This window comes from Pungitius pungitius, chromosome 2 (assembly GCF_949316345.1).
Source record: "Pungitius pungitius chromosome 2, fPunPun2.1, whole genome shotgun sequence".
In the NCBI taxonomy this organism is placed as follows: domain Eukaryota; kingdom Metazoa; phylum Chordata; class Actinopteri; order Perciformes; family Gasterosteidae; genus Pungitius; species Pungitius pungitius.
In genome coordinates this window covers 4,421,784-4,440,688 of record NC_084901.1, presented here as the reverse complement: position 1 = coordinate 4,440,688, position 18,905 = coordinate 4,421,784, and the positions used below count along the sequence as shown (strand labels likewise).

Here is an 18,905-nt window from a genome sequence, read left to right as displayed (position 1 = left end):
GCTGCTCTTAGCACGTGGGCATGAGCATTCAGTAATCAGTGTGCTCCGAGTGGATCCCAGGGTTCTTCTGTGCAGAGAAAATGTAAAGATACTCCACTCTCTCTACCATGTTGATCTCCTGCTGATAAATAAAAGCCGTTTCACGCACAGCAAACAGCACCTCACAATTCTTGGGATTTAAATTGACCACTGTGATTATATGTGCTTGAGAATTAAAAAAAAGACATACAGATAAACATCAAAGATATTTATAACGGGACTAGGCAATTACTCATTTCTGTATGGTTGAATAAAATGTGTTAAAATACCTGTCTACATGAAAGATGCTGGATTAATCACTGGTCAGAACAATTTTACTGCTGTATGGGTTACCTACTCATTGATCTTTAACAGTATAGGATTATTATTAAGTGTTTAAAAAAAATGTTTGGATGACAATAATATCTTAGTATATTATCACTCAAACCACTGTACAATAGTACCGCACCCATTTGGTATTCATTATCTATCTAAGCTACTAGCCATTGATTCATCTTAAGTGCAAGTACATAGGCCACATGTTGAATACTGCATTCAGATTGGTCAATTAAGGCATCATACGCTCTGTTATTTCAGCATAGCAGACCGCTGCTTTAAATAACTGTTCTAATATTTGCACAGAAGTGTTTCCCAAGGTTTATTCCAAACCTAATCATTAATAATTTCCATCTCCAGTACAAAAAGCTGTTACGTAAAGCTTTACAGTCAAAGCCTTTTGATAAACACCAAAAATAATATATCAACATACAGAAGGTGGGCTATTAAAATCAAATTAAAATTTACAGAATGCAAAATCCCCAGCCACCAGCTGCCCCGCAGTGTAACTGGTGGTGACCAAGTGACTGATTACCTCAGGAAAAGCCTTCAGTTTAATCTAATTAAGACTATCTGTGGCATCAGGGAGCTCTATGGTCCTCTACAGGGGAAAGTCCATTGTAATGAGAGGCTGCTGTCTATTCAGCTTTAATCAGCAAACACAATGGAGGCTGAATCATTCACGTCCACCGGGTTGATAGGAATTTGAGGCGGTGCAGGTCGGACAGAAGCCGAAACGTCACGGGAGCAATAAAGCGACAACGGCTGGAGGTGGGAAGGTGCCAATATGTCGAGAGAGCAATAGATTCTACTTTAAACCACCGGACGTGAACATACGTGGTACTTTCGGGGGAAAAAAATATATATTTTGTGCTGCCATGGTCACCTGGACTCAGCCATGTGATCCATGACAAAAAGGGGGGGGGAGGCTTTAACGACATCCTGCATTCACGAGCGTCACAAAAAGCAAACGATGTTTCAGAGAACACGCTGCATCGGTCTTTGCACCGAACAGGACTTCAAAACGTGCAACTCCAAACTAACACCCAAAACGCAAAAAGTGTCAGAGCTGAAAACTGGGACACCGAAGGAGAGAACATTTTAGCTTTTATCATTGCTCAGTGCACAAATGAACGCTTGCAGCTTATTCCATTGAGTTTCTTGGAAACTATTCAGTCACATGTTGAGATTCTATTTGAAGCCATCTGCCATGGAAAACAGACCAGAATATATTATTTATTACACAGCAATAGGGTGATTGAGGGCCCCGTGTATTACCAAGGTGTGAGAGATCACGGAAATCTCCTAAAGAAAATACTTCTTTACCTGTTGTGCTGACCACTAGTTTAGGGAGCGGGGGGGGGGGGGGGGTCGGAAGGCATGTTGACGCCTAGCCTTCATCCATTTATTACATCTTGTAATGCACGTTATAGACATATTGGCGCAACAGTCATTCCATTGTGACACGTTAAAAGTGTTACAATTGTAGAGTAGGTTAGTTATGCAACATCTTTATGCCGACCAATGACTAAGACGGCACGTGCCCCATGACTTGGAGTAGGGACTCATCCATTCATCACACAGCTGAACCGTGTTAGAGAGCATTGGGTCAGTTTCTGTCCCACATTAAATGTCGTTGTTATACCCTTGTAGCTAGTAAGTCTTTTGTAAAATGAATTGTAATATTACATAAAGGCCCTTTTCGATGGCACTGCTACGCTCTGAATACTATTTGTCACCATATTACTCTTCTTCAAATTAAAATAGGACCAGAACAGAAAACAACAAGCTTGCCCATTTGTTATGGGTTCAGCCGCCTTTTGCCCATTCACAGTGAACACATCCTAACCTTTCACATCTAAGAACAAGAGGGTTTTTGTGTTAGCAAGCCTTTGAGCTCCTTGTGCCCAACGGAAGCGCTTCTCCCCCCCCCTCCCTACAAATTCAATCAAAAGGACAAGTGTTTCTCGGGAATAGGGCATTCTTTTTGTCATCGTGCACATTGCGATGGCGCCATCCAAATGTTTGATTGGTCGCTGAAGGAAAGAGCAGGAATTTCTCTCGCCTTCGCCACTACATGGCACGGGCGGAGCACACGTGCGGCCCATAGTAGCGAACGCAGCGCCCTGCCCTCTCCATTTCCCCGGCCTCGTGTCCAACTTTGCGAGCCCTCTGCCGCATTCCCAACCCCTTAAGCCCACGAGCGGGCAACCACGCCAGGATGAAGGAAGTGCCAACATTCGCTGCGCTCCGACAGTTTCGGGTTGCGGCGCAGGTCAGATGTCACAACAGTGGAAAATCATTGTGATTGGATCGCCAGGCCAACAGCTGGCATGATATGGTGGAACGACACAGGCCGAGGATAACCCCTTTCAACGCAACAGAGGCCAAACACCGGAGCTCAGAGCGAAGGACCGGTGTCTTCTTATAAGTCACAAGTCTCCTCTCCGCCGTGAAGCTATTTACGGCTGCGATCAAGCACATTCACACTGAAACCCCCCCCCCGCCCAACGAGGAGGTCGCAGCAAAGCAAATAATGGGAAAAACCAGCCGATCGGACGACAATGGCGAGCATCTCAGAAACATTCTCATATCTTTGTTTCCACGCAAAAGGAAACCCTCTGGCAGTTTGCACGCCTCTACGTGCCAACGGCTCGATGCAAGTCAAGATAGCAATTCTAGGGATCCCTCTGCAATGGAGCTGCCTAATGCGAGGGGGGTGGTATTTTTAGCTTCCCCTAGACTACCCCCCTCCCCCTGCTGCTAGCCGTTGCTGAACTGGGTCAGGCCATGTAAATGTGGAGGGTACAAGATCCGAGACACCCAGTCCTTCTTGTACGCCACTCCACCCCGCAGACTGGACACTCTGCGCCGCCCCCGGGCTGCAGATTCACACCAACGCGCAGTCAGAGGTGTCGCAGTCGACATACTTTTACCTTTCAGCTCTTCTTACAGCATGTACGGAGCGAACACGCAATCTAAAATAATGAACCGTAATCTTCTGACTCAGGTCTAAAAGCGGCAGCAATTAACGAGGGTAGAGACACAAACATGTAGTCCCTGTATATCTTTTTTTTTTCTTTCAAAAGGATGCTTTTGAATTAATAGCCTTCTGATATAGATTAAGAACATCATTTATCAAAGTAATGTACTTCACATCTAAATTAATGTTGGTCCTAAATAAATTCTTTTAGGAATTCCAGTGATTTATTTTTCCCCCCCAATAATAATCCAAATGGGAAGGTTGCATCACAAAAATGATGCAGAAGAAAATGCTAGCCTAGAAGAGTCTCCATAGATCAAAACACAAAATAAATATACATTACAGCTTTTGCCCCCTCCCACACAAAATGCCCCCAAATTGACCTTATTAGGGCTCATTCAATCTCTGCATAGTTAAGTGAGGGAACTGACTTCTTCCTGTTAAGTGTGTTTTTGTCAAACATGACACACTAGAATATAGGAGAGAATATAGCTGATGTGGACACTGGGTTTATTATGTCATCCTCTTAGCATTTTAGCACTATATAAACACAAGATCAAAGCATGGCAGGGTTTCTTCACATCAGAGGAACATCATATCCTATAAAAGACTCTAAGTACCAACAATCAATCATATTTGTCGCAGTCTTTTAATAACGTAGAGTCCTCGTTAAACCGTGATCGTATTTTAAGTCTCCTTTCTTTTTGTCAGGGATGATTCTATTCGGACGCGACAGAGTCCTTTGCGTCCAAAGGATGAAAAATATACCGAAAGGAAGCAGCTTTCATCGCGGCACTTTGAAGATGAGAGGCTCTGTGGGTCCTTTGTCATGCGTTATTCTACACAGCAGCTCGGCGGCCTGAGGTCGTGCCGCCCTGCCATGATCCCGCCGCGGCGTGACCTCGCTGTCCTTACCATTACAATTTCAGAAGCCGCGAGAGTTGAGCATTGAAGTCACTACACCAAGACGCGCGGTAGGGAATCCCACGTGTGGAGGGCCGAAGACAACGGCGTCATGAACTAAAGTGGAAGTGAACCAATGCAGACAGCGAATCCTGGCTACGATCGGCTAGGTTTTTACCTTCTTTTGGGAAAAGCCAGCCTAAGCTGTAAAAACCATATCATACTATAGTGGTTTACGGCCGAGTAAGAATACCAACCTCACACCCCGAGAGGGTTTCAAACTGACCATCCGTGCCGTCACCGACACAGAAAGTGCATTCTGTGCTGTAATGGAGGCGTCACTAGAAGCCCCCAAGACAAAATTGTGAAGGTGGATTTGTCCATAGATGACTAGAGATGTGATCTTAAAATAAGATTATCTTTCATCCTAAAAAAACAGAACGTTCCCCTCCCTTTCACTTAGCGACACAGACATAAAAGATTTTGTCCGCATGTCGATAATACAAATAGACAAAATACTTCTAGTAACGAGGACTTTGGTTTTTCTTTTAATTTCGCAACGGTTGGAATTGTGCACTGGTTGAACAGAGCAGGAGGACGAGGGAGGCCTCTCCCCACTGGTCCGGTGGCAGGGCTTCAGGAAACCGCTGCGATGACAGTTTGGCTGCGTGGAGAAGATTACAATGAAACCACTTTGGAGTCGTGTTGGCTACGTTTTATAGATTCAAAGATGCTATTAGGTTTAAATCATAGACTGGATCATTATTATTCAAGTCTAATATGCAGGCACTCTTAAGACAACTACATATTTCACTATACTTTAGAAAATATAATTTTGATAAGTGACATGTCAAGCCATGAAGCCCACCAGCTTTTCAGAAATGCCAAACCTAAGAAATGTCTGCAAGAATGACATTAAGCATAGTCAAACCTTCTAGCTATCTTGATGACTAATTCATTATATTCAGCGGCGCATGCCTCAGAATTATTTTATTGTGAAGTGCCAAGTTTATACTAATAGCTTTTCTGTCTTTGTCAAAAAGAAGCATATTCACTTTGACACACAAATGTAAATGTGTACTGATTCGTATACTTGCATGATAAATGAGAACGTAATGAATGATTCAGAACTCCATGTAACCTAAACCATCTGTTTGAAGTAGCCTTGGACTTGCGATCCACAGAAAGCAAGATAAGCAAAATGTCATCCTAACTAAGTAAATGTTACCATATATATGTTGTACTTGTAGACTGTATTTAGCTTTGTCCCCTGAAATTATTAACCAATCGCGGCTCACCTCTAAAATAATTTTGTATACAATTCTGTATCAAAATTGCAAAAAATGTCAACAAATTTTGCCACTCATAAGAATGTTACCAAGATTTAAATGGCATGCTTGTAATTAGACTAAAGTGCAGAGTTAGGGACAGAAGTAACAGGAGAGAACTGCCTGGAAGAAAGTAGACTCACTACACTGCATCATCGCGATGTGTCTGCGTGAGAAGCAAACAGCACTTATTTTAGCAGCAAATATTAATTAGTTGAAAACACACAGTACCGAGCATGGCTAATTAATCGTGGGTGCACCTAATAGAGAATGAAACACAGCCTTTTTCTTGAAAAGCTGTCAGTCTAGAAATCCTAGTAAGGGAAAACAGGATCGGGCTGAACCCCACAGCCGAGGAGGTCAAGTGATCTCGCCTGAGATACTTCCATTTTCCAAAATATGTGTAAGAAAATACCGACTCATATCCTTCTGGGTGAGCACAGCGGGCCATTATGAAAAAGCACGCTATAGTGAGGAAAAGGAAAATATATTTTTGCCATTTTTGAGTGACAGCAACAGACTGGGTTCAAAGGGCTCGGACAGATAGTGGTTTGATTTTCATCGACCAGGTGTTTGGACTTTAACGCTTGGCCATTCCAATACCTTTATTACAACTATATAACACCAACTGGGTGATGCGTCGAGTGGAAAAACCACTGGGAGATCACAGGTCACTTCCCCACACACAGGACGGCAGCAAACCTGGTGCAGTTTAATTGAATAAGTGGAGTGATCCTTCGAACGAAGACACCCAAGGGTGCTCAGTGGCTGCACTCTACACACAAAAAAAACGTGCAGGCAAAAAGTGCGACGCTTCATTCATTTGTCCAGCCGAACCGGTCCCGAGCGCGTTAGCCTCTAAAAGTAATCAACTTGCGGCAGGTGGAAAGTTCGGAAGAGAATATGGGATAGATTCCGTTAAGATGCATCCATCCCACACCGGCAAAATGCGGTTCAACGCGTCGACGCCTGCCTCTGACGTCACGAGATGACGTTACCGTGCGGTATGCAACGTCACTGATATTCCTTAAATTAAATATTCACTGTGTGTACCCCCCCCCCCCACCCCCCGACCCACCCCCTCGGTTTGGAGACAAGTCAGTCCGATACACGCGTTACGGGATCAGTGAATACCGCTCCGGTCCTGCTCGACACTTATTCCCCGGTTACGGCGGCGGAGAGTTCACGTTAACGTTTAATAGCGCGTCGTTAAAATGAGAGAGAGAGAGAGAGAGAGAGAGGCAGAATGAAACGCGGGTGACGTTAACGTTAACCTTTCCCGCGACGTTGTACGGGTTCTCCTTTTTGAGGGTCTCTGTCGTTTTTGTCACATGCGGTCTCCCAACGATGAGACGCGATGTCCGCGGGAGACTGAAGCGTGAAATCCAACGCAAAAAAAAACAGCCTTCCAGGGGTTAGCGTGTAGTGTTAGCCGAACTAGCTCCCCGCCGTTAGCTTATGCAGAGTGAAAAATATAAGTTAAATGCACACCGAGTACTTCTAAGAGCGTGACATGTCGGAAAACTTCACCCTGGGTAATGCACGAGTCAATGTTGCCCTAGCGCAACTAAATGAAATCTGGTGGCATCCCGGCTGATTTGGTACCTGGTTTTGGGGGAAGAAAAAAAAAGAGACGCCCAGTGCCCAGTATCTCTCCCGAGATATAACGTCGGCTAACGATGTTAGCTTGGTTTAAAGCTAACTAACCAGGGCAGCTACCCACCGGTGGCTTGCCCGTCGTTGATCATCGTACACATAAATGAAGACTTAACCGGTCAGGGTTTTCCTCCGCAACGTAAACCTGGGAAGCAGCCCTGCGCCGTGAGGACATTTTGTAGCGATAGCAGAGAAATTACAAACAAACTGATTACAAAAAAAAAAATACTCACTCCGTTCTCTGAAGAGCACCCCAGGTCCCTTTCTCTCTGTAACTCCCCCTCAGTCTCACCAGAGACTAGACTCTCTCCCCTGATCTGAGGTAAAATCCCGCCCACTGCGCTGTCACAGCCACAGAGGAAGTCTCCGGCCGGAACGGTCAAGATAGTAACCCTCCCACTTGAGCCCGGGGGCAGCCCTCTCTGCTCAACCGGAAAGCACGTGACACTTGCGTGCCGCAGCGTTGTAACGCAGGTTAGACTCACGAACATCGAGTACACGTCTAACGACCAGTCATTCTCCTGTAACGCTAAAGCATTTTTTTAAACTTGAGCTTTACTTATTAAAAAAAGCATACGGGACGCAATGTTAGACACGCAGCTAGCTCAAGATTAGCTCCTTTTCCTCTAACGCAAAATTTGACAAAGGCGGAAGAATGTTGACGGGAGTCATCTTGTCTCGCCTGGTTCATTGCTGTCACAATACCGCCGCTGACATATGAAGCACGTCAAAAGGAGGTTGGGTATGGACCACTGGTGTGGATTCCCATTGGTTTAGGCGGCATATCAGTCGCCTATGGAAACGGTTACGTCATGAAACACCCCTCCCCCCCTACTTACCCAGTGTCGATTTATAATAACATGATTATTCAACAGTTCAACCCCATCATATGATGCAGCTTGTAAAAAGCACAAACCGAAACATCGCTTTTGCTGTGCCTCCACCTAGGCTACACAAGTCTCTTCCCTTGGCGCCTAATCAAACCTGACGTCATTCTTTCCATGACGTAGCGCTTCTTCTTCTGTGAATTCAATGACTCCTTTCTTTGGTCCTGTTGAAAAGACTAACACACTTGGTAATCAGCCTTCCCATTACAGCGATCAAGCGACAGAGAGATGGAATGAACTGCATTTCATTAGAATGTAAGAGGGCAATCTTCCCTTTTACCGTTTACTGAGACTTGCACAGTAAGATGCAAAGCACAATGAGCATAGGTCAATGACTTGAAAAAAGCATGTTCAATACATGCACAATACAAATTTCAGTATTTATTTCCACTTAAGGTAAATAATGTGTCAGATGCACAAACAAAATTCGGTAAAGACACTGCCTTTTGGCAAATTACTTTATATCATAACTGCGTGGTGGACGCTTCCTTGAAAAAGACACGAGTGTTGGTTGATGATAAACAGAAAACTACTTAGGTTGAGGTCAAATCTCAGTGTAATATACTTGCTGTCTTGACATAATGGGATTTATCAGTAACACTTTAGTCTCAAGTGCAAAGGAGCTTTTCTCTCTTCAGATCTGTGTACAGGGGAAAGGTTCAACGGGTTCACACCCATGTGCAACCTTGAATTTAGTTGGAAAATTACTTTTCATCAGAACTTTCCGGCTCACGTCTTGGTCAACATATAATATTTTGAAAGTAGAAGAAGCAGGAAAATCATTTATTACGTAAGTTGACTCATGCAATCTGGTAGAGACAAAAGCAGAAAGAGCAACAGTCAGATAGATGAATATATATTAATTGTTTAAAACTGAAAACCTGATTTCTGAAATAGAGTATAATTTTGGTAAGTGTTATAATATATATAAGTAACACAAGTGGAATTTTTACCAATGTCTGCAAAAGCAGAGTCAGTGGGATTATAAAGTCAGTGTGGGTGTCACAAATGCTTCTCCGCACCCTTTGCTGTCAGTCAATCTTCTGCTGTCAGACTTCAAACTATAGCTGTTGCAGCGCTTCACCGTCAATGCTTTTCTCGAAACATCCAACAGTAGCAGGTCTCAGCTGAGCCAGGACCGGCATACTGGCAGTGCTCTGTGGACCTTCAAACCCTAAAAAGCCAGAGAGACAAGAACTTTTTCACGCCTGCCATTTTACCAGTTTGTTTTCAGTGGTTTTGGTAGTTTCCTGATTCCCATCCTGGGAAGATGTCACTCTAACGCGGGTGCCGCCCATTTTTCTCTGTTTGTCTTTGGTTGTCCATCGGTCTGTTTATCTTTCTTCTTAGTTGATCAGATATTGCTCAAGCCAGGGGAGGCGCTTAACAAGCATGTAATATGGGGGGGGGGGGTGTTAATACTGCAAGCTTATGGCCTGTGGTAACTCAAAAATATGCCTTAAGATCCCAAATTAACTATTTACATCTATTCCATGGTAGAATTTCAACAAGAACAACAAGGCTGGTTGAGTGACACCAACCAAACTAAAAAATAGTCTGTCACATAACCCCAAATTCAAGGGCAAATTGTCCTTTTTACGATTGTGTGTGCATGATTTCTGTGTTAATGTGCCAGAACTTTTATGTATTTGTGCCAAACTAAGCGGCTGCTAGCTGAAGCCTTACATTACATTTCTGGATAAAAAAATGACGTCCATCTCTCCATTTAACAGTCAGACGGAAAGCTTATTAGAACATTTCCCGAAATGTCAAATTGTTCCAATAAAATGCATGATATTTAAATACAATGGTAAGAATGTGAAACTCAAAACAAATCCCCCAAAACTGAGCTATGAGACGAGTTGATGAAATGCATGTGTACAAGGCAAAAACAGCATTCTTCACGCAGAACTTATAGATATTTCCAGTCAAAGTTTTCCTTCTTGTCAGCGTCTGCATGTGCATCATGCACCTAAATGTGACGAATAGTAGACAGTATTCTGCTCTGCGTCATCAGAGACTGAACCACTTAATCTCCACTTCAATCCAATTAAACACTTTGAGACCGCAGGAGTGAAAAAGATTGTGAAGCACCACACAAAGGACCTTTTAGCTGTATGTGTCCACACAACAGTTCTGTGGGCTGTCTGGTTGTCTGATTTGCTAATGGAGAAAATTAATTATCTGTTTCTGCGGGGGGGGGGGGGGGGGGGGGGGGGGGGGGAAGTGGAGCATGTATTTGCAACAGAATCTGTCTCAAGATGTGGAGCATTGCGTAAAAAAAAAAAAAAAAAAATCCTTTCCCAACAGATGTTGTCGGAATCTTGCTGTTGATTCAGGTTTTCAGTGGAAATTTGCCATATGCTCTGGAGCGTTTCGTGAACTACTGTAAATGTCAAGTGTCAATAGCCTGTCTGCATGCTAATGTTTTCGTTCCTGTCGTATTGAGAACGCGTCAAATCATTTCCCCAAAAGGCAATATTTCCTTCAGGCTAACTTTTGTATTTAAAAAACACTCAAAACCAAAACATTAGATTAATTTAGGTTGAAAGAAGACAGAGAAAGTAAACAAAAAAGTGGCCAAAAGTGTGATCCAATTTGACAATACACCAGATAGCCATGCTTGTGTGTGGGCTGTCTGTGAGTGTGTCCATCCCAACATAGACCTTTAATTACTGGGGTAAAGCCCTTCACCCAACAAGAGACAGAAGGAGTTGACAAATAATTGCAGGTTCAGTCAAAGAGTGTCTAGCAACTGCCACCGGGGGAATAAGTCTGCAGTGGGAGCGGAACTTACTTGCATCTTATCACACTTTTAGATTGCACGCTGCTGCAAACTGATTAATGCATTTGCCCAACTGTGCACAATGGAAATGCCAAAGTGACTGGAAACAATAAATCATGGGCCACATAGAGATTATCAGTTATTCCCTCGACTATTTTTAAGTAAACACATGGCCGCGGTGGAAAAGGCGATGGTGCACTTGGAGAGCCGGTGACAAGTGGAAAAAGACGCAAACATGAAGATGTTTCCTTACTCCATTTGCAGAACCGGGTCCTATCAGGGAGGGCTTGTATGGTTATTTGGTCAACCAATCTTTCAACACTCCTTGGCCTCATGTATGTAGGTTGAATTTTCCACTGGCTCAGCACATTTGGCTAAGAGGGCTTCCTTTTTTTTTAAAGGAAGAGAAAAAATGGTGTTGCATAAAGATCATTGGGAAGTGATGATGTGTGAGAATTTTCCAATCGCAAGTAAAAAAATGAATCCTTTTCTGTGCTTGCATTTCGTAGTTGTGAAATTCCTATTGGCGCATTGCTAGACCCATCATTGCAGCAGGAAGGTTGGTCCGTCAATCAGGCAAAGTTTGTATTAAGGATGCGCCTCGCACATTGTAATAACAAAGCGTTCTTATCTAGCACGTCATTAGTCTGCCACAATCACTGTAATCACATTTGCCCTGAAATCCACAAGAGTCCAAACATTGGTTTATGTCTGCTGGAAGAATCATCAATTATATGATTAGGACACACACACACACACGCACACACACTCTGCTGGCTGACAAAGCAACCGGAGGAACAGACGCGTGAAATTACAGGTAAACATCCAAGAGAAGTTCTGAGCTGACACTTTGCGAAGCAGACATGCGCACACACAGAAGAGACCACTTGTGTGAAAGGAGAGGAGAGAGAGAGAGAGGTGGTGGTGGAAGGTGTTGTGGTGGTAAGGACGGAGGGGGGGGGGGGGACTGGAGGGGGGGGTCTGTCGTGACTGCGCCGCTCGCCCTGGGCTTGTGCATGTTTGTGTTTCCAGCTACCCTGGAATTTACTGCAGGCACCGGCGAGGGCAGCCACGGAGAGGTGAACGGCCTCTAGGATGAAGGCCAGAGTTGTTGGGAAAAGAGCAGCGGAGAGAAACAGATAAAAAAAAAAAAAAAGGGAAACAGAAGATTTCGAAAAGGAAGAAAAGACGGAGCAAAAAAACACAGACAGGACGGAAAAGGAGTTATTGTAAAAGAGTCAGCAAATAAGTGTGGACTGGAAATAGAGATGGTAACACAAAAGCTATGTGTTTGTGCAAGGGAAGGAGACAGTGGTCTTACTCAGCCCTGAGCCAGCAGCATTGAGATTATCAAGCCAAGTTTCCACTTGCAAACAATAATTCACCTCAAGTGCCCATTGAGGTTAGACTTTGTCAGGACAGCAACCCACCCGGCCCAGTGCGAGGGTGTGTGAGTGGAAGAGTGTGGGGTTATTGTATGCCTTCACCATATAAACTCGAGTGTGTGTGTGTGTGTGTGTGTGTGTGTGTGAAGTCACAGTGGAGCCATGGAAGGGTGTTAGCAGTGTTGAGGGGTGACTGCCACTGCCTTCCAGGACGTGTTTTCCATGGCCTGTTTTCCGTCGATGTCTTCTGTATTTACATTTAGCTTGGCCAGCGGTAGAGCTGGAAAGAGTCTTTTATTCAGGCCAGTGAACATTTACTCGTCATAAAATGTAGGGCATATAAATAGTCTCGATTCAATTACGGCCAAGGCACAGAAACCACCTGAGAGTTCACATTTAGACTCATGGAAAACGCAGCCGTTAAGAGTCCAACGGAAATGAACATGGAAAATGAAATACAAAACTACTGCAGTTAAAGCACAAAAAAAAAAAACAAGGTGGGGGACACTTAATGTACACTGGACGAGAAACGTAACGGCTCAAGGTGTTTATTAGTAATGTATTGATAGAAAGGATAACTTATAAAAGAAAGCACTTAATGTACACTTCATGAGAACTGTAACAGTTCAAGGTGTTTTTTAGTAATTTATTGCTAGAAAGGACAACTTATAAAAGAACAGCTCTCCGCCAGAGATGACTTTGGACAGGCGGTAATTAAGACTTTAGTTGCTCAGTTAGGCGTGGAGCCCATCAGATCCTATAAATGTGCCGCTTCCCCCCCCCCCCCCCCCCCCCCCCAAAGTGTGAGCAGCGCCACTTGGAACAAGGCACAACAATTAATGGCAACTTAATTACAGCACCACGTCGGATTTATGCTCAACCCACAGAATGTGCGGAGAGCAAAGGAGAAGGGGCCACTTTGAGAGTGCATGCTTGCACAAGCTGGTGCAGAGCTTTCGCCATGTCCAAAGCAGAGTGGCATGGACTGGGCACAGATGGGGCATAGAGGAGTAGATCCAATGGGAACTCGGTGCCCTTTACACCCCTATTTCTTCCATTTTCGCATGGGGGCTTTTCCCCCGGGAGGGAAAGAAGGCAGGCAGAGCGAGGGAAGAGAGCAAGAGAGGGTTACAGAAGAGAGCCTATGGTTCTTGGTGCAGTGCAAACCCCCCCCCCCCCCCCCCCCGCCCCCCCCGGAGCGCACACACACACTCATGATGCACGCACAAACACACACCTTGCCCCGCTGGAGGTAACGGCCTTGGCCTTCATACCGTGGAAGAAAACGGCGTTTGTGTGAGAGAGAGAGGTGAATGGTTTCAAAATAGAAGCAGAACGTTATGTGGATGTAATAACACAAAAGTCTGGGGATCGTATTGACACAAATCTAATAATAACACAAGCGCTGCAAAACAAGCATCGAATTGAACTGTGGGACTCAGAGACAGTTGCAGAAAAAAATAGGCAACAGCCAATAAAAAAACAGTCATCCCTATAGGATTAAAGGATTTCAAGAACGCTAACTGTCTTTTTCATCTTGTTGCGCAAAACCGATGTGGCATGTTGGTGGAGATGAGCTGTAAATGTGGGTAAAACCATACCCCTGCTTAGTTACATGTCATATCCCCATCATCATTACCACTGGCACACCCCCCCCCCCACCCCACCCCTTACCCCGATTTAGAGAGAGAGGCAGATCCAGTATGATCCTACCATAGCAGATGGATATGTCCGACATGCCTGCTTGGGTTTATGGGGATGCTTAGTGGTAAATGTAATGACCTGTATCCCTGTGTGTGTGTGTGTGTGTGTTGCTGTGTTTGCCACTGTGTCCCCTCATCAATCCACTGTTCCAATTACGTATGCAGGGAAGTGTGGAGGGGAAAACTTTGCTTTCAGAAACGCCCCGCGCGGCCAGAGCCATTTATAAACTTTAAATGTTTGTTCCCCCGATCGAGAGAGAGAGAGAGACCACAGAGAGGGAACCCTTTGTTACACAGAAACAGGGAAACAGCGCTGTTTAGTTTGCGGGGTTAAGAAATGACAAATTACCAACCCGGCCGCGGGCCGTCAGAGCGCAGAGAGCAGCGAGTGACACCCTGAGAATGTCAAAAGTCACAAGCAACCATGTCTGCCTGGAGGATTGCTGTTCTTCCAAACATCTCAGTTTGTTTGATACCATTGACACAGTGGTGCCGACCTGCTTCACTCTGATGCAGGGTGTCAGTTTGGCGCTTTGTAATTAATTATAATTGAACCTAGTGACAAGGTGGGATAAGGTGGGGATGACTGCGCCGAGCCATAAAATGTGTGATGCACGCTTTGTTCCATCCGCTGTTTGTTAATTACAAACTTTCCAGGTATTATTTGGGGAACAGGTGACCTTTTTTTTTTTTTTTTTCGACGGAATGCTCGGTTTGCCTTTCATCCGTCCTCGACAGAAACGCTCGACCGCACAGCTCACTTTAACCACGTTGTGTTTGTTTTAATATTGCGCCCCCCACCTCCCCCCCTCACAACCCTCAGCCGCCCGTCTCGGCGCTCCTCTCCGCTCCCGCGTGTCGTCCCCCCCCCCCCCCCCGTGGAAAGAGCGAGTGCAGCAGGTTTTCCCAATGCGGCGTGTGTAGAAATGTGGGAAGCATTCGGGGAGAGAGAGAGAGAAAAAGGAGGCCATGTTTATCAAAGCTCTTTTGGTGGGCTTCCTGTTTTGACCAATGGGAGGGCCGGAGTTTGTGTTGTTTGTGTGAGGGATAATGGTTGTGTGAGTTCTGTTTTGGGAGGAAGCGTTCGAGTTTGTTCTCGGTAGTTTTTTTTTTTTTTTTTTCGTCCTGTGACGTAAAGATGAGCGGAACAGTGAAACAATGTATGTGAGCACGAAACATGGCGTCTGGGGAAGGGCTCAGCCAAGCAGCATTGAAGTTGCTCTCTCTCTCTCTCTCTCTCTCTCTCTCTCTCCCTTTTTTCAAACCTCTCCTTGCTATTTGTCAGATGGCGTCTGGTGGTGGAGTCTATCCATTAGCGAGCATCATTAGAGGCAGAACTCCACTCAGATCTCCAGTATGTGAGAAACCATAGAAACAGACAGGCCTTTGTTTCTCATGCTCGGGAAAGCGTCCTGTGAGCTGAACTGAGTAATACCGCCGTGGCAGATGACTGGTCCACTCACACATTCGGCGTCAAAGAAAAGAAAAAAAAAATGCTTGAAAATAACATTAATAAAAGGTGGGACATTTTGAAAGGCTGAAGAGGATTATCCGTCAACTCTTCTTTTCTGATTAAGTGTCCTCAAAAATCATGAATTTTGATGAAAGTTTGGCCCGGCTCCGTCCAAAGTCAACAAAACTCTTTCAAGCACCACCTTTAAATATACGAATCAAACAATATGGGTAAATGAAACAGCTTAAAGCTGTTGGCACAGAGACAGTTTCAGTTTATATATACATGTCTATGTCACAAGTCAACGGTGAAATCCACGTTTTGGGAAATTGGGCCTCACTTGAGTGGCACAAAACTGGAGTATCGTGCTCGTAGCCCAGTTAATAAGGGCTACCCTACTTTCAGCGCCAACAGCCTAGTTACAAAGACACTCCGAGTCAGTCCGAACAACTAAGGGCCACTTAACGCCGCGGCTATACCCCCCTGCCCTAAAATAAAGAGGGAAGAGTTGCCACAGAGAGACAGAACCGGGTTTGGGTAATATATTACATGAATATTTCAGGCTATCTATCTGACAAGCTTGTCCTCAGTGACAAACTTGTCCCCAGTGATCTTTCTCAAGGACACCTTGGCAGGACACATGACTGTTAATGAGTGCCGACTGCAGTGGTGGAGAAAAAAACAAAAAAACGTCAGTGGGAAAATTATGCCATATTACTGCATAATACAATCTTGTGACCATCTGGCCACACACATTTCTCCACAAACTAAAAGGCGTGCATGTCATATAGCACGGCTGAATGCAACCTAGTAAAGGTATTCTATTTGAGTATTTTTAGGACTCTTTTTATTTACACACGTCTGTTTTCAAGGTCTGGTTGGCAAACACTAGCCAAGACTGTTGATGTGCTCCAGGCTGGAATGAAACAGGGGTTCTTCTCAGTTTACCTCCCAATGTCAAACAAGAGCCTCTCGACTGTCAAATCCAGGGGGAGCACAGACTACATACATTCCCCAGAGCAGTCGCATCGAAGAACTCTTTGCTATAAAAGGGAATAATAAAAAAAGGGACGGGGGAGTACACCGTGGTGTGAGGCTGCAAGTCATCATCGATGTTATCATCTGGAAAGTTATGTTCGGCGTGCTGCTAGCTGGCACAGAGACAGTTGCAGCAGACGTTAATTGCTGCCGTTACGGACAGACTCTTTGGCCGAGGTGCAAAACCCTGCGTCGAAAACTGATAGGAAAACCAAGCTAAACGAGAGTCAACGTGAGGTGTCGCGTACATTCCTGCTCCTGCCTCGTCACCCTCGGAGGGTCGAACGAGTGCTCTGCGTCGTTTCACTCCTCCACTTCCCTTCCCTTGTTTTCCGTCTTTTTTCACCCATCTCCATGTGGGTCACCTCCCCAGAGGGATGGTAGAGACGCTCCAGGGTGATGGGAGTTACTGGCGGCGGTCTCAGTGGTGGAAGGAGAGGAGCGTCGGGGGCGTCGGCTCTGGAGCCGTGCGGCATTGTACCTGCTGATCTATAATGTACGAGGGCCAGCAATAATGAATGAGGCCGGTGAGTAACCTGAGGACGTGAGGGACACGGAGACTTACTTCGGGCCTTAGCCTCCTTTTCCTTATCGTCAGCCATCTCCTGTTGTCAGCCACTTCTCAGAAAACGAGGAACACGAGGCTCACCGATACTCGCATGCCGGCGCTCGGATGAATCCACGTCAGCACGTACGAACTAACCCAAATTGTGCAAAAAGTGTCCCTAATTGTTGTTTTTATTTCAATGTATCAAATGACAATTTGAAAGAAGTTGCCATTAACTGGTTTTACTTTTTTTTCAGCCACGAAGTTGTAACAAAACACCCTAAACTTCTACACATGACCCAGACACACACACACACACACACACACACACACACAGTTATCGACCAGCTGATAAACTCAGTGGAGCATTTAGCAGCTAAAAGGGCAACATGTTGCTGTGGTTAGCGACCCAAAATCAAGAACTGAAAAACAGATTACCAAAAATAAAACGTTGGTGTTTTGAGATATATAACCCCCCCCCGCCCCGACACACACACACGCACAAAAAAAATCTCGTTCCTCAGTTTATAATACTCAACCCATGACTAGCTCACTAGTGCATACGTGACTGGTGAGGGCAGCAGCAAAAAAATCTTTAAGGCAGGCTTCAATTTAGCCAATTTACTGTTGATAACTTAGATCTGGCTGGGATGAATCAGCCTGTGATCCACCAGCTTAGTATTAACTCCCCACCATGAGATCTTTTGAGTCAGCTGGCTCCCACAAAGGGAGCACTGTACCCAAAACAGCTGCCCGCTGCCCACACCGGGCCCCACAACTCACTGCAGCCATTTGAAATCCGACACCAACAGGGGCCCATCCCACCTCACAGTAGCAATCAATGACCGGCACTTCTGCCCGGCGACGCTGCTGCTGTCTGCTGAGTAAAGGGTGACAGATGGGCTCTGTGTGTGTGTGTGTGTGTTTGTAGGAGGGACGGTAGGGTGGGGGTGGACTAGTGAACTAGTCAGGTTCCACCCTCCGTCACGCCGACATGCCTGGTCACACACCTGGTGGACTGTGATGAGGCTGGGGAGGAGGGGGATTGAGTCCTGAGTGCGCGTTTCCCACATTCCCATCCTCGACGCCTGCAATGATGCAAACCATGTATTTAATTAGAGACCCCCCCCACCCCCTCACTTCTAATTGGCTTCCAAACTGATTTCTGCCAGCGCGCAAAACTGGAGGTAATGTCATCGGCGAGTGGCACGAGAGCGGATGAACCTTTCAGTGTGAACGTGAATAGGATTTCCAACCCACTTTGTGTGTGATTACACGGCACAGCTCCGGGGGGGGGGCTGTGAGTGTGCAAGCACATATCAGCCAAGGAAATCGATCTTGAACCCGCAGCATCATGCCATGTGAGCATATGAATCGTGAGTCAGTCCGAGAGGAATAGGTGTTGGTACAGAGTGAGCGCGACTATCAGCCAACGACCAGATACGTTCACGGCTCGGGAAGACAGAAAGCAAACCGAGCAAGAGGAAGCCGAGGAGGCTTCTGTAACTGACAAGCTAAAGGACTCACCGCATTATTGTTTTGTGGCAACACCAAAAGCCAACACAACATAATGTGCCCGATGTGGCATCTTGAATAAATGAGTATTTAGAGAGATTTGGGTAAAAATACTTTCCCACGTGACTGTGGCATGTAACCTCGACGTGCTCCACGATTACGAAACTCCAGTCAAGCACATCGTACTACGTTGTTTGTCCAAACTTAGTAATAATAGATTGCTGTCAGGTTTATCAGCAAATACAGAATTGATAACAGCCACGCAGGCACCTGAACGGTCCGCATGTCAATTTGTTCACAGCCAGATAAATGTCCCCACAGATCTACTTTTCTATATAGTTGCAATGAAAACAGAAATTGTAACAAGT

At 45.3% G+C, this 18,905-nt stretch overlaps 1 protein-coding gene across 3 annotated transcripts in view; it reads right to left on the bottom strand.

Moving 5' to 3' along the window:
- The window catches only part of atp2b1a (ATPase plasma membrane Ca2+ transporting 1a), a 30,614-nt gene extending 23,026 nt beyond the window's left edge, over window positions 1–7,588 (bottom strand). For all 3 annotated transcript variants that reach the window (XM_037459829.2, XM_037459827.2, XM_037459828.2), the window contains exon 1: window positions 7,458–7,588. The gene's annotated coding sequence lies outside the window, so the exon portion shown is untranslated. The remainder of the gene's footprint in view (window positions 1–7,457) is intronic.
- Between the last annotated feature and the right edge of the window lie 11,317 nt (window positions 7,589–18,905).